General features: G+C 36.9%; 1 protein-coding gene across 2 annotated transcripts in view; it reads left to right on the top strand.

Moving 5' to 3' along the window:
* The first annotated feature begins 82 nt into the window (after positions 1 to 82).
* The window catches only part of VMP1 (vacuole membrane protein 1), a 131,194-nt gene continuing 114,793 nt past the window's right edge, over positions 83 to 16,483 (top strand). The window contains exon 1 of one of the 2 annotated variants that reach the window (XM_024127912.3): positions 83 to 199. The gene's annotated coding sequence lies outside the window, so the exon portion shown is untranslated. Of the gene's footprint in view, positions 204 to 16,483 lie in introns of both variants that reach the window. The other variant, XM_024127913.3, reaches the window with a different exon arrangement.

Here is a 16,483-nt window from a genome sequence, read left to right as displayed (position 1 = left end):
CCCGCGACGATCAGCAGACGTGGCCGAAAGGAGTGGGGAACGTTTTTCTTCTGGAGGCGGTCTCCCGGAGGGGAAACGGACCGGAAGTGACGTGAGCTAGTTCCGGTTGGCCGGAGCCCTGCGGCGGGTGTGAGAGTCAGGCGCGAGCCGCTTCCAGGATCCGAGGTCCGGAGATCCGGAGAAGCCGCAGTCAGAGCGGGTAGGTAAGCAAAAGCGGGGAATTGGGGACGGACGCCTGAGGCTATCCTCAGAGCTTGGCTTCTTCTGCACTTAGACGGTGCATATCTAGGGCACCGTGATTTCCACTTCAAGCAGTGCTTTAGAGCGCTGCTGACTCTGTCTCAGTCTGGCAGTAGATTATTTGGGACACCTCCCCGTGGTTGGCCACCCGTACTGGACTCCCAACCATTCCCTCTCATCGCGGCGAACTTGGAAGCCGTTCTGAGCTTCTGTAGAGTACCCATCTCCTCTTCCTCTCCGGGTGTCTAGGACCTTAAAGTAAAAGAGGAAGGTCTTCCCTGCTGATGACCAAGCTGTTTCTCAGCATTTGTCAGTTGGTTTCTTGCCCCCCCGCCGCCAACCACTAGCACATGATTCTATTTTGTATCCATTTTGTATCCAACAAAATTCAGACGTGCAAGTGCTTTCTAAAGCGTTGGTGGCCAAGGCAATGGGGCCTTCCCTCCGTAGATCTTTTACAGAGGACCTTCACGTTATTTCCCACTACTTTCATGAAGACTAGCGTTCTCTGCCTTTTCCAAATCCCTGACCCCCTGTATTTCTTTACAGTGGAGGTATTTGCAATAAAACATGAAGGTTAGCTTAATCTCTAAACTTTCAGTAAGCCATACGTGACCCTGTGTCACGCTGCTTAAGATTATTTGTGACCTCCAGTAAGTTTTGCACTGTTGTCTTTTGTTTTCCTGCAAATTTATGCAAAACTCTCATATAGGTTCTGGCAGTGTTTACCTGTCTTGACAACATAGCTCCTTTTCCTAACTTTAATGTCTTTCAATTCTCCTTTGGGGCTTGTCAGAAATTCTGTAGACGGATTGCACTGATCTTTGGAGAAGTTCGTACAAGTATTTCTAATGTTGTAATGACAGAGAATTTAATGTTCTGCTACTACCTATTAATTGTATTATAATCAGCCCCTGATTTTAGTTGTGTATTCTTAGCATAAATGATGATAGTAAGAAACTATTATTTACTAGGCAACATTTTATGCATTATAGATTATTTTTTTATTGACCTTTGGTACCCAGACAAATGTGGCCAATTTGTGTAGGTGTGAAATGACGCTACAGTAGAAATCTTTTATATTTTACTTCTTTGCCTATGTTATTTTAAAACACTGGAGCATTTTTTTTTTCCTTTGAGGAATATATCCTACTTGATTAATATAGTTTAATTCCTTGATTCACAGTCCAGAATAACCAAGTTTCTGAAATACTTCAGTAAATGATTTAAAACCTTTTAGCAATTTAATGCTTTATAGCTACTTTAATCAATTTGTTGTTTATTTACATATTGTTCTTATTTTTGAGTTAGAAAATTTTTTCACACTTGTCTTTGAAACGAGGCAACAAGATTTTTGAGATGTGGAATTATATAAATTAGTTGTTGTTATTTTTAACAGCTGGTAAATTTGCTTTTTTACTTTATAACTGCCACACCTGGTCTTATATTCTTTTTGTTCAGTCCAGTTATCCAGGGACTGATTATCCAAATTTTCTCACTTTCCAACTTCTTCCTGCCTTTGGCTTGAATTACCACTTTTTAGGATTGCAAACATCATTAAACTTTAAATCAGAAGACCTAGATTGGAATCCGGGTTCCAACACCTATTGAGCATAGGTTGGCAGGTTACCTAACTTTCTGAGCTGATCTGAATTGTGTTGATTAAAGTACTGCTCACTTCATAGGACTGTCACAGTGATGAAGGGAGATAGTAAATGTGAAATCACTATGTAAATGAAAATATGGTGATATTGTCATTTTACTCTGAAAGCAGGAAATATATCAGTGCAGAATACTGTTACTTTGCATCATTTCAGAATTTGATGTTTTATATTAAGGGTCTTATTTATCTGAAATTTGTCACACACTTTTTTGAGATGATCTTTGCCCTCCTTTTGAACGCAATAAAAGCTAATCAGGAATAGTTTGAAACTGTAATCCACTGTATTAGTCACCTTGGTTTATAAGTAGGTGACTTCAGAATGAGTTTAGCTTTGCATTTGGGAGTTTAAATTTGATCCTTTTTGGCCATCAGGTATTGTCACTTAAGAATTTCCAAGTGCAGAGGAAGTTGAACTTTTGGGCGCTTACGTATAGTTAACTAAAGCCTTACTTATATTATTTCACTGAAACCTATTGAAAGCAATATTTAGAATTAGAAGCAACCTCTGTGAACACAGAGTTAGAGTCTTCTCATTTAACAGAGGAGAAAATTAGGGCCCAGAAACAATCAGTAATTGGCTTGCCTGAGGTCATATGGCTTAGGTAGTGCCAGAGCCTGAACTGGAAATGAGGTCCCAGGTGTTCTTTCTTTCTGCTAAGGTTGTCTCCAGGCATCTTTATTTGGTTTCGCAGTATTTCCTGGTTTGCATGAAAATGGTTTTCTTATGTATTAAAGGGATCTATATGTGTATGTACATTTTTTCCCCTTTTTACCTGATTTTCAGTCTTGTAAATTCTAGGAAAACAAAAACTATGCTTGGCAAAATTTGTGGTGGAATGGAATAAGGATAGAAAAAAGTTAGTTCTGTTCTTCAGAATAGTTATTCTGAGTTCATGCTTCATTACTATCAGGTATCAAGGTGTCTTCTTTCTGGCAAGTGGAAAAGACAGAGGATCTTTGTAACACATGTCTCTACTGAGTGAGTGTTGTTGCTAATGAGTAGGAGGAAACTATAATAATTTCTTTGCTCCTGATAAAAAATTTCCCCAAGCTATTTGTAATTTTAATATAATTATTTCATTCTGAGTAAGTAGCCACTGTAGAAGAGTTTATTTTTTGTCTTGTTGAGAATCCTTTTGCTTCCATTGATTTCACAGAACTTGTTTAGTCTCTGACTATAATTTAAAGAGTTTGTCAGTATTCCAGAAATAAAAAATCTTTTTAGTAGGTCACTGTGGTGTTTTCTCTTGTTCTAGAGGTTCATTAATAAAACCTTGGTCTTTACAGATTTTCCTGGAAGGACTACGTAGATAGTGTTAAGAGCCTAGGCTATGAATTTAGATTGCCTTAGTTCAAATTCCAGGTCTACTACTGTGCAACCCTTGGGCTAGTCTAGTTACTTAACCTCTTATTATCTCAGTTTCCTCCTAGATATTGAAGTTAGTACACACCTTTATTGTTAGGGTTAAGTGAATAGATTTAAGTAAAGCATTTAGAACAGTGCCTGGCATATAGTTAACCATGATTGTTATGTCATCATTATCATGTGGCCTACTGTGCAGTTGCTAAGAACTTTTTCCAGCCCTCTTTCGAAAGCATATCTCTGTGTTCCTGCTTACTCGATTATTGTTTGCTCATTATTAATAAAGTTTCAGTAAATATATATATACATGTATATATTCACATTCCGTGAATGTTTTACAACATATGCGGGATTCTTAACCAAATGAGTCATTCTTGTAGGCCATTATCTCAACCTTTTTGTGTTATTAACAGTTTACATTATATGTGTAAGCCACAACACAGAATTTGAGAATTGTGAAATTTGGGGGTTTGATATTTAACAATGTCTTCTAGCACTTACTTTCTTTGCATGAGAAGATTATTTTGCAGTGATATCTATTGTCATATTTATCTGTTCATTCATCCAATCAGTGAACAAACACCTTGTTTCTTAAGCCTTTTACCAACCAGGTTCTGGGGAAAACAGTGGGAAACAAAAACTAATAGATATTTTAGTTAGGAGCCTGACAGAGAGAAAAAAAATAATACAAAAATGAAAGAATAAGCACAGCGTAATAAATGTTACGAAGGAAACAATCAAAGGTCTGAGAGAGAGTTAATGTGAATATGTGCTTAAGACTTTAGTATCGTACACCTAAAATATAGTGACATGAGATGAGATAGGAAACATTCATGGTCCAAGTTATGTAGAGCTTTGCAGGCCATGGAAATGAGTTTGGATTTGATTTTGAGTGTAATTAGGAAGTCATTCTACAGTTACAAGTAGGAGAGTAGTATGATTTATAAGTAGTTTACTCTTGCTCATGTGTGAAGGATGAATTGAAGGGGACAGGAGTAGAAATGGAGAGAGACGTTAGGAGTCCAGTGAGTAGTCCAAACGAGAGATGAAAATGACTTGGACCAGAGTGGTGGCAAAAAAGTGGAGAGCAGTGGGTGGATACTACATATATCTGGAATAAAATTGGTCCTGGATTAGATGTGAGGTGTAAGGAATTGAGAAGAGTCAAAGATGGCTGTGCCTCTGGATTCAGTAACTTGGTGGATGGTTGTGCCAAGTAGTCGGAGAGGGAAGGTTTGGGGAGGACCAGGTTTGTTACAGGAAGAGGGCTGGGGAGGGAGAAAAAAGCACGTGTTAAATTTCAGGTGCCTAGGAATCATCTAAGTGCTGCTATTAGGTATTCCAATCTAGAGGTCAGGATGAAAAATACAAATTCAAGCTAGTATTTTAAACCGTGCAGCTAGATAAGGCACTTGAGGGAAACAGGGAAGAGGAGAGGTCCCAGGTCAGGTAAAAGAGAGCTGGCAAAGGAGACTAAGGAGTGTTTAAAGAAAGAATGATGGGGTACACAGAACTCATAAAAGTGGTTCCACCTAGAGAGTACTAGACAGATGAGGAACAGAGGGGAGCAAGATTTTTCATTTTAAAAAAATTTTAGGGCTTCCCTGGTGGCGCAGTGGTTGAGAGTCCGCCTGCCGATGCAGGGGACACGGGTTCATGCCCTGGTCCGGGAAGATCCCACGTGCCGCAGAGCGGCTGGGCCCGTGAGCCGTGGCCGCTGAGCCTGCGCGTCCGGAGCCTGTGCTCCGCAACGGGAGAGGCCACAACAGTGAGAAGAGGCCCGCGTACCGAAAAAAAAAAAAAAATTTCTATTTTAGAGCATGCGGAAGTCTTTGCTTATTCAGAACTCTCTTAAGAAATGGTCAGGTCTGTCAAATGCCGCTCTCTGCTCTATAAGAGGACAGAATAAAGTCCAGTAAGGTTGAATTGGTTGATCTGACTAGCTACTTCTAACCTCTTCATTTGAGTCTGGTTCCTTCCAGAAACTTTCAGGTCATCACATTTGAAAAACGTTTAATCAAGCGAATATACAAGATTCTTCTGCTCCTTATAAGTTTCTAAGATCTATTTAGAGGAGATTTTATTTTTTATTTTTTTATACATATTTTTCAATTTTTACTTTAAAGTAGTTATAGGAAGTTGCAGAGATAGTACAGAGTATGATTGGTAGGTGTATGATAATAGCATGTTTAGTTTTTTGTTTTTTTTTTTTTTGAGGGGGGGTCCCCACGCCACGTGGCATGCAGATGTGGGATCTTAGTTCCCCAACCAGGGATCGAACCTGGGCCCTTGGCAGTGAGAACATGGAGTCCTAACCACTGGACTGCCAGGGAATTCCCTAGAGGAGCTTTTAGTACTGCTTCTGTGGGGCAGAGGAATTTTCTTTAATTTTTAAAAATAATCAGAGAGTATCTATAGTATTTCTATATCTATGAAACTGTAAGTTTTAGAAACTTAAGTGTTTGAATTTATCAGTAACCTTAATAACTATTGGTAAGTGGAACATGCCAGACAGACTCCTGCCTCAAAGTCTTTGCACTTCTTTTTTTTCTTTCCCTACAGTGCTCTTCCCCATATTTTTCCATGGTCCTTTTCCAATGTCAGATTCTCAGAGAAAGCTTCTCCATCCACCCTGTTAAATATTGTGCACAAACACATACATATGCACACATACCAAATTTCTTTATTTTTCATTTGTAGTACTTAGTACTCTCTGATAATATGTTTGAATATTTGTCTGTTTACTGCTGTGTCTCTAGCATCTCACACTGTGCCTGGCACATAGTATGTACTCAGTAAATATTTGTTAAATGAGTAAATGAAAAATTTATTTTCACAGCTGTGTAATATTTCATTGTACCTTTATTTATCTGTTCTCCTGACAGTGGACATTTGAGTAGTTTATAGCTTTTGCTATTAAGACCAATGTTGCTAAAAATATTATTGTACATATTGGCTCTTCACATGTGCAAGAGGTTCTTTTGGCTGTATACCTAGACATAGAATTCTAACAAGGGTATGCCAGTATTCAGCTTTACAAGTTGTTTCCCAAACTCTGCTATTGTCGTCCTTCCTAATTCTTGCCGAAGAATGCATGTAAAGAGTGATGTAGCGGATTATAGATTCTTCTCATCATCGTATGCATACCCCTCTGCAATATGATTTTACTTCTAGAGTCTCTTATTCCACCCCTTGATTCTGTACTTGGCTCTGTGACTTGCTCTGGCCAAAGGGACATCAGCAAGTGTGACACAAGGAGAGACTTGAAAAGCACTTGCACATTGGGTCCTGTCTTCTCTTACTGTTCTTTTGAACCCGGAGCCCACCATGTGGAAAAAGTCCAGGCTAACGTACTGGGGCATAGAGGACTAGCTGGACCAAAACAAGGCATCTCAGCTTAGACCTGCCTAGCTTAAGAGCCAAGCTAGCCCAGAGCAGAACTGCCCAACCTAATTCACAGAATCATGAGAAATACTAAATGATTTTTTTAAGTTGCTAAGTTTTGGAGCTACGTTGTTAAACATAGCAAAAGATAATGGATATACAACACTGTAAATTAACTATGTTCCAATAAAAATTTACAAAAAAAAGATAATGGATACAAATGATACCTCATTGTGATCTTGGTTTATATTTTTAGGATGTCAGTGAGGTCAAGTAGATCCTCTGCTGTGAAATACCTCTTCATGTCTTTTGCCTGTTTTAGTTTTGTAGGATTATTTGTCTTTTTCTTAATAATTTAAAATTATTATCTGCCTACTAGTCCTTTTCAGTTATATGTTTCTGTGGTTTGTCTTCTCACTTAAGATATCTTGTAATGAATTTAAATTTTAATTTCAGTGTTGTCCAACTTATCAGTCTTTTTCTTTATGGTCAGCTCTTGCGTATGTCTCAAGAAATCCTTTCCTACCCCAAGGCAGAAGGGCATTTACGTTTTCTTCTGAAAGTTTTACTTCTTGACTTTTAAATCTTCAGCCCATTTGGAATTAAATTTTTTGCGTGGTTCAAAGTAGGGATCCAGATTTTCTTTTCTTTTATGGATAATCAATTTGAACAGTCTCTCCTTTCCCCACTGATCTATCTTGCCATCTCTGTCATGTAGAGTTCCAAATATACAAGAATCTTTTGAGAAGCCACATTTTCTGTTTCTTGGTCAGTTTGTCTATCGCTATACCTATAAAACACATCTTCATTATTTATTACTCTAACATATGTACAGAGAGAGAGATATACTCTGGATACGAGAACTTTGTCAGATACGTGTATTGCAAGTATTTTCTCTCATTCTGTGGCTTACCTTTTTTTTTTAACAATGTGTTTCGAAGAGCAAAAGTTTTTAAATTTGTTAAAGTCCAGTTTATACATTTTTTTCTCTTATGGTGCATGCTTTTTAAATCCTAAGAAATACTTGTCTACCCCAAGATCACCAAGATTTTTCCTGTGTTATTTTTTTTTTCTGGAAGGTTTATGGTTTTAGTTCTTGCATTTAGATCTATGATCCATTTCAAATCAGGTGTTACATGTGAGAGAGGGTCAATGTTCACTTTTTTCATAAGAATATTCAGTTGAAGTAGACATTCCTTTCACCATTAAATTGCCTTGTACTTTTGTTGAAAAGTAATTGATCCTATGTATGTGGGTCTATTTCTGTATTATCAGTTCTGTCCCATTGATCTATATCTATCCTTTTGCCAAAACCACACTGTCATGATTACTGTAGCTTTATAGTAAAGCAAGACGTGAAATCAATTAGTGCAAGTCTTCCACCTCTATTCTTTATCCAAATTGTTTTAGCTATTCTGAGTTCTTTGCATTTCCATATAATTTTGAATCCATTTGTCACTTTCAATTTTTAAAAAAGTCTGCTTGAGTTTTGGTTGAGATTGCATTAAAGCTATACATTAGTTTGAGGGAAATTGACATAGTAACAATATTGAGACTTCCAAATGATGAACATGATATGTATTTTCCTATTTATTTAGGCCCTCTGTGATTTCTTTTTAAAATTTTTTTAGAATAGGTCTTGTATGTATTTTGTCAGACTTACCTCTAAGTCCCTCTAAGTACATGAACTTTTTTTTAGACCCACAGAATATTTTTATTGAATTTTTTTCTTTTTAACTGTATATCCTCACCTTAGTATAGGTGAAAATCTAAATATAAATCTCATAAAAACAGTAGTTGAAAACAGAATTATATATATATATATATATATATATATACACACACATATTTATATACCTCAGAGATTGAATTGACAGTAAGCATAATTTTTCCTTAGAACCAAATGGATATATAAATCATATATAAATACCTAAGGATCATCTAAAAATGAGATATTCATGAATATTTCTAGGCCACATGCAGAACAAGTGTATACATTGTGACATCAATAAATACTTTCTGAATTAATGAAAACAAAAGATCTCAGGAGGTTTGTGAGTCTTACAACATGTTGTCTTCAGTATTTCTTTCGTCGTTTGCTAAGTGGACACTCTAAAAGCATAGCAGTTATTTAGTCTATCCTTGTTCATGTTACTATCACCCCCAAATTACAAAATTAATCTATATTTCTTCTGCTTTCATAGAAATCTATTTAACATTATGTCCTTAGACTTCTGCCGAAAACCTATGTTGAAATGACCATGCAAGGAATATTTTGGCATCTTTCATAAAACTGCAATTTGGGGACTACATGAACTTTTAAAAAATTTAACTTTCTGTGTATTCCAAGCATATAATAGAGTATTGATTTTGACCTTTAACCTGTGACCTTGCTAAAATTCACTTATTAGTTCTAGTAGTTCTGAGCATTTCTCAATTTTCTCTTATTTTGACCCGAGTTATTTAAAACTGTGTGCATTAACTTCTAATTGTGTACAAATCTTATGTTTTTGTTGCTAAAGTTTGACATAATTTCTGGATTGAGAATGTGGTCTGTGATGCCCATTGTTTGGAATTTGTTGTGACTTATTTCTTGGCTTAATTATGATAAGTGGCTTATGAAAAAATATGTATTCTCTAATTGTCAGATGATGAATTTTATACATATCCCCCCTATATTTTATTTAATTTTATTGTTAAAATCTTCTATCTTATTGAATGTCTTGTTTTTGTTTTTTGTTTGCTTGAAATATCAGTTATGAACAGTTGCTTTGAAATCTCCCAATATAATGTTGGATTTATTCATATATCTGTGTATCTTTATCTATTTTTATGTTGTAAATTTTGATGCTATATTCTATTAGGTGAATTCAAATTTAGAATTGTTGTATCTTCCTGGTGAGTTGAACCTTTTATCATTGTTCTCTTTCCCTAATAATGACTTTTGTCTTTTGTTTTATTTTCAACCTTTCTTTTAAAATTTATTTATTTATTTTGGGTTGCTTTGGGTCTTCGTTGCGTGCGGGATTTCTCTGGTTATGGTGAGCAGGGGCTACTCTTCCTTGAGGTGCTCGGGCTTCTCACTGCGATAGCTTCTCTTGTTGTGGAGCACGGGCTCTAGGCTCGCAAACTTCAGTAGTTGCAGCACGCAGGCTCAGTAGTTGTGGCTCATGGGCTCTAGAGCGCAGGCTCAGCAGTTGTGGCTCACGGGCTTAGTTGCTCTGCGGCATGTGGGATCTTCCCGGACCAGGGCTCGAACCCGTGTCCTCTGCATTGGCAGGCAGATTCTTAACCACTGCGCCACCAGGGAAGTCCTCAACTTTTTTTTTCCTTATTTTAAAAAGGGTGGAATTTTAAAAAATATAATTTGCAATCTTTTTCAAGTGATGAGTTTAATATGTTCATGTTTATTTTGATTATTTACATATTTGGCCTGTTTGGACTTGTTTCTATCAAGTACTGTTTCAATGCTCCCCAACTTTAGAACAGTTTATCTCTGGTCTTTCTCTTTCTGATTTATATACCTTTGTCCAAATTTCAAAATCTGTTTTGTAAATCATAAATTTTAGAATTATCTGGATTAAATCCTTTATTTTGATATAAGTAATCTGAAGCATGTACCTTTGTCATTTGAAAATATTCTGTGACTTAACTTTTCATATTAATGACTTGTATAGACCAGTTTATATTCCTCAGGTATTTAGGGGCAATAAAATAGTGAGGTCTATTAAGCAATCTGAATGTAAAATTTTGTCAGAGAAATATACAAACAGTAATAACCTACAAGTGAGTCAGTTTGAGTAATGAGAAGCTATGGAGATGAGTGTTCTCTTAATTCTAGTAATGGGGAACATTTGTAAATACTAGGACAAGCTAAACCTTTAGGACTTTTTTTTTTTTTTTCCTGTGACTCCAGAATTACTTGGTGAGAATTGAAAATACTATCATCAGACTGTTTTGTGTAGTAGAAGAAACGTTGAATTTGGACTTGGGAAAGTGAGGTTGAACTCTTACTTTGCCATTGATATGCTGCTGAGTTGCTATTTTGGGGCCCTTTGAGCCCTCAATTTCTCATTTGTAGAAGGCAAGTGTAAAAATAACGATTTCCTACAAAGTGTTGTTAGCATCATATTAGCTAATCTATATGCAACCTATAACTCACTCTACAGAAGTAGTTGTTATTACAGAAATCCAAAACCCTGGCCTCGGGCTGGGTAGGATTCATAGACTACTAGAAGAGAAAGAAAATTATGGCAGTCTTTTACTCTATGTGCCTGATAATTGGATGAGGAAAGGGAGAATTAGGGGTGTGAAATGACATTCCGAAGTTCTCTCAGTTAGCTGAATGTCCCAAGTCTAGACTGTTATTCCTTTTACTACCTTAATTCTTTTTTTAAAAATTATTTATTTATTTATTTATTTTTGGCTGCGTTGGGTCTTCATTGCTGAGCGCTGGCTTTTCTCTAGTTGTGGAGAGTGGGGGCTACTCATCGTAGCAGTGCACCGGCTTCTCACTGCGGTGGCTTCTCTTGTTGCAGAGCACAGGCTCTAGGCCTGCGGGCTTCAGTAGTTGTGGCTCATGGGCTCTGGAGTGCAGGCTCAGTAGTTGTGGCGCATGGGCTTAGTTGCCCCGCGGCATGTAGGATCTTCCTGGACCAGGGCTTGAACGCGTGTCCCCCTGCATTGGCAGCCAGGTTCTTAACCACTGTGCCACTAGGGAAGCCCACTACCTTAATTCTTGACCTTACTCTTACTCCCCCATCTTTTTGGTGAAAATGTTTTGCTAAAATTGCACTAGTTATGAAAAAGTGAATGAACATTTAAGAAGTAGATTGAGAGAAAATGAAAAATGGGATTTTTCAAGTTGTAATTTTACAAGTTATGCATTTTCCCTGTGAAAATAAAATCATGTTTTTATGCATAGGCACGTAAGATATTCTTACATATTGGAAAGTGAGAGATGAAGAAACCTTCCCCAAAACCTATCAGACTCACAAAAAGGGAGTCCCTAAAGTGTCTTCCAGGTTGTATCTTTTTAAAATTTGGATTTTTACTTAAAATTTTATCTAATTAAAAATTAGATCTGGAGTAGTGGCCTTTTTCAACAGTTAGACTATGATGAGTTGAATATACTTTATACTTCACTTAATTAAGTTGAGGGATATTGTAGGCCAGAAAAATATACACTTATAACGTGCTAACCCATTATTAGGAGATTTATGGAGATTTTGAATTCTTTTAATTGTTACCTAACTTGGGATTTTAACTTTTTAATTTCCCAAAGATTTAGAAAGTTCAGAAAAATTCAAGGAATGTTTTTCATATATTCTCATTCAAATAATGACTTTTCAGAGAACACATTGTTAAACTGTCGCTACCATGTGATAGATACTCTCTGGCTCTCAAAGCCAGATGATCTGATAATCACTCTGATACTGTGCATGGTGTTGGAATTATCTTTGTCTTTATACTCCTGCACAAGCAGAAAACTATATCAAAACCTCACTGGTCAAGATATATTACTCTTCGCTTACAGTATTTATTTATTAAGTTTCCAAGAATAAATTGCAGTTTCTTAACGGTCTTAGGGAAATCTACAGCTATTTTGGAACAGTCTGTGACTGAATGTACTAAATAATCCAACCAAGGACACACACTCTGAAAGCAAGAAAGGTTAACGAAAGATATAATATTCTCAAGTTGGATATCTTTATATGCCTTGTATGATTGAGAAAGCTGACGATATTTTTGCAAGAAAGTAGAATCATTTGGATAGATGATTTTCTTTTTAACATCTTTTTTTTGTGTGTGTGTGGTACGCGGGCCTCTCACCGTTGTGGCCTCTCCCGTTGCGGAGCACAGGCTCAGCGGCCATGGCTCACAGGCCCAGCCGCTCTGCGGCATGTGGGATCCTCCCGGACCGGGGCACGAACCCATGTCCCCTGCATCGGCAGGCGGACTCTCAACCAGTGCGCCACCAGGGCAGCCCCTTTTTAACATCTTTATTGGAGTATAATTGCTTTACAATGGTGTGTTCGTTTCTGCTTTATAACAGTGAATCAGCTATACATATACCTATATCCCCATATCTCCTCCCCTCCCACTCTCCCTATCCCACCCCTCTAGGTGGTCACAAAGCACCAAGCTGATCTCCCTGTGCTATGTGGCTGCTTCCCACTAGCTATCTGTTTTACATTTGGTAGTGTATATATGTCCATGCCACCCTCTCACTTCATCCCAGCTTACCCTTCCCCCTCCCCATGTCCTCAAATCCATTCTCTACGTGTGCGTCCTTATTCCTGTCCTGCCCCTTGGTTCATCAGAACATTTTTTTTTTTTTTTAGATTCCACACATGATTTTCTTAAAAGGAAGTGTGTTCATTTTATTTTGGAATTCAGTGATGAAGAAAATTAGAATCAGTGGCTTCACTATATTTTCTTTTTATTTTCATCTTGGTAAATTCTCCATTAAATCTTATATTACTCAGTGAATTGCCATTTTCATGTCATCCTTAAATGTTTTTTGTGTCGCTTTGGGGAACTCACAGTAATTTAGTTTTACATTGTTTTTGCATTACAAGGGTAGCTAATGTTTAAAATGAATGGAGTATTATAGTCTTAGCACACTGGATATACAGCCTACAAAGAACCTTTGTGAGCTGATTTTAGCAGTATTTTCTGAGCACTTCTGCCAGAAACAAACAAAAAAACCCACGTTTTAATATCAACCTTAGATTTTAAGTGCTTCAGCTGTATTTAAAATCTGCTAGTTAACAGCCTTTTAAAGTATTTCTTGCATCTAGATATACTTCACAATGAAAATAATTTGATGTTTGAGTTATGCTTCTTTTCTATTTCTGTCTTCTCATCCCATTCACAGACCTATAGAGTTTATTTCAACAATTTCGTTCTTAGAAACAAAACTAACTTAGATGCATGCTGTTCAAATTGATATTACAACAGTCTCACTACAAGGCTGCATTGAATGTCAAAATACGTCATGTGCTAGATTCCTTTTTGAGGAGATTTCAGTCTTTTAAACAGGCTAGTAATACTTTGGATTCATTCCCACATCCAGGAATCTGACACCGTTTAGTAACAAATTTCCAAAATTCATGCTACCTCATTAAACTGTGAAAAGTTGCTCTCCTTAAAAATAATTATTTCCTCTTACCCTACCTACATTGGCTAGAGCTTTTTTACCCTGTAATAATTTTTTTAATATAAATTTATTTATTTATTTTTGGCTGCGTTTGGGTCTTCCTTGCTGCGCGTGGGCTTTCTCTAGTTGCAGCGAGCAGGTGCTACTCTTCGTTGCAGTGCGCAGGCTTCTCATTGCGGTGGCTTCCCTTGTTGCAGAGCACGGGCTCTAGGCCTGTGGGCTTCAGTAGTTGTGGCACACGGGCTCTAGAGCGCAGGCTCGGTAGTTGTGGCGCGTGGGCTTAGTTGCTCCGTGGCATTTGGGATCTTCCCGGATCAGGGATCACCCCTGTGTCCCCTGCCTTGGCAGGTGGATTCTTAACCACTGCGCCACCAGGGAAATCCCTACCCTGTAATAAATTTTAACAGATTGTCCTTTTGGTACTTTTCAAACTGTTTGCATTGATGAAAAATAATTTATTTTTGTTATCCAACATAAAGTAAGATTTTTCTGTGGATGCTTCTGTAGAAATCAGTTGTGCAGTCTCTTCTATAGTATAGAAATACGGAAAACAAGTTTCTGTAAGTGAATACTTGGGTAGTATTGACTATGATTATTTTGGAAAATTGAGACATTCATGGAAAGGTTGTGGAGAAGCTAACATTAAGTGCCTGCTATGTGCCAGACTCTGTGCAGGACAATTATATATAATTGTTTTTTGAAGTAGAGAAAATAAATAACCGAGAGTCCCCCAAAGCAACACAAAAGACATTTAAGGATGGCATGAAAATAGGAATGGTGATATTTTACAAATAAACTCAAATGCAGAGGCTTAAATTACTTAGCCAAGGCTATGCAACTAGTAAGTGATGATGGTAGGATTCTTTTAGCGCCAAAGAAGTTAAACTACTTTCAGGTGGGAAGGTGAACAGACTTAGAATAGCGTGGATGCATTCAGTCTTGGAGTGTGGAGTACAGGTGAAATGCTGCTTGCCCTGATTTGGCCCTCAAATAGACATATTGACAGCTTTGAGGCACCGAATTTATGTTCTCAGCTCTGGATGCTGGAAGTCCAAAATTAAGGTGCTAGCTCTCTTCCTGGCTTGTACATGGCTGCCTTCTTGTTGTGTCCTCACATGGCCTTTCCTTTGTGTGCATGCAGAGAGAGTGTCTCTTTTCTCCTCTTATAAGGACACCAGTTCTATCTGACTAGGGCCGCACCCTTAGAACCTCATTTAACCTTAATCACCTGCTTAAAGGCCCCAACTATAAATACAGTCACATTGGGGATTAGGGCTTCAGCATATTAATTGGGGCGGGGTACAATTCAACCCATAACTAGCATATTCTCTCCTTACAGAGTAATTGTGGCATAACAAATCTATATTTGGTCTTTGTCCCAGTTCCTGGCACAAAGCTCCTAAATCCTTTGTAGTTTTCCTGAGTAATGTGAGTGATAAGAACATCTTCTTCTCTAATGAGGCAACTTTTGTCGGGCCCCTAGTTACCTCCAGGATGGGGACTAGTCACCAAAAAAAACCAAAGCGTGATTAGAGGGTTGGAACTTGCAGCTTCAACCCCCAACCTCTGTGTAGGGGAGTGGGGCTAGAAATTGGCAAAAGTTTTTCAAAAATTATTTTTTATTTATTTTTAAATTTATTTATTTTATTTTATTATTATTATTTTTTTTTGCAACTCTGGATACTTTATTGTATCAAAGAGGAAATTGAAAACAGTTACATATTATCTAGGAAATAACATAATGAGATCAATGTATATTCATGTCTATGGGAGGTGGCCAAAGCCAAATTTATGAGAAAACATCTTGAATAACTGAAAAAGAATAAAAATTAAATACTTTACTTAAGAGTATTAAAAGGAAACAATGAAATAAACCTATGGAAAACAGACTTAATAAAGTTAACACTGATATTAATATATTAAAAGGGAAAAAATAGTAAGAAATTATAAGAGCTGGTTCTTTGGAAGGGAAAACCAAAACGGTAGACTAAACTATGCTAGCTGAATAAAGGAAAAAAGGGATGATACAGAAATACAAAATTCGGAATGAGAAAAGTAGATAATCACAGATATACCTTTGGGTTATCTCCATTTTCAAAATAAATTTGAAAGCCAAAACAAAGTTACCAGAGAGCTAGTTCTTTAAAAATTGCTCCAGGCCCACATTATTTCATGGGTAAATTTTTTCCCACTTTCAAGAGGATCTGCTATTAAAGTTGTTCTAGTTCACACATAAAGTTTTCCAGTTCTCTTTATGAAGCCACGATAACACTGATAAAATCTAGCAAAAATAGCACTAAAAACAGTCACTTTTGAATATTGATGTAAATATAAATTACTATCAAACGGAGTCCCACGTTACTTTAAAAGTATAAAAAATGACACTGATTTTGTAGAAATGTAGTCAATATTGGGAAATCTGTTAGTAAACAGTAAAGGAATTAAAAAGACATCTCTAAAAAAATTCGACATCCGTTCTTTTTTTTCTTTTTAACATTTTTTTAAAATTCAAACAGAAAGTCACAAAAATTGTAATCATCCTCATCAGTTCACTCAGTCCCATGTAATTAATTTTTTTTTCATCTTGATCTTTTGTTAGCACTTTTATGAATTCATCAGTTTTCCATTAGAGTTCTGAAAATGCTTACTCATTCAGTTCAGCAGTATAGTC

Source organism: Physeter macrocephalus, chromosome 14 (assembly GCF_002837175.3).
Source record: "Physeter macrocephalus isolate SW-GA chromosome 14, ASM283717v5, whole genome shotgun sequence".
NCBI lineage: Eukaryota > Metazoa > Chordata > Mammalia > Artiodactyla > Physeteridae > Physeter > Physeter macrocephalus.
This window is presented reverse-complemented; position numbering and strand designations above follow the sequence as displayed.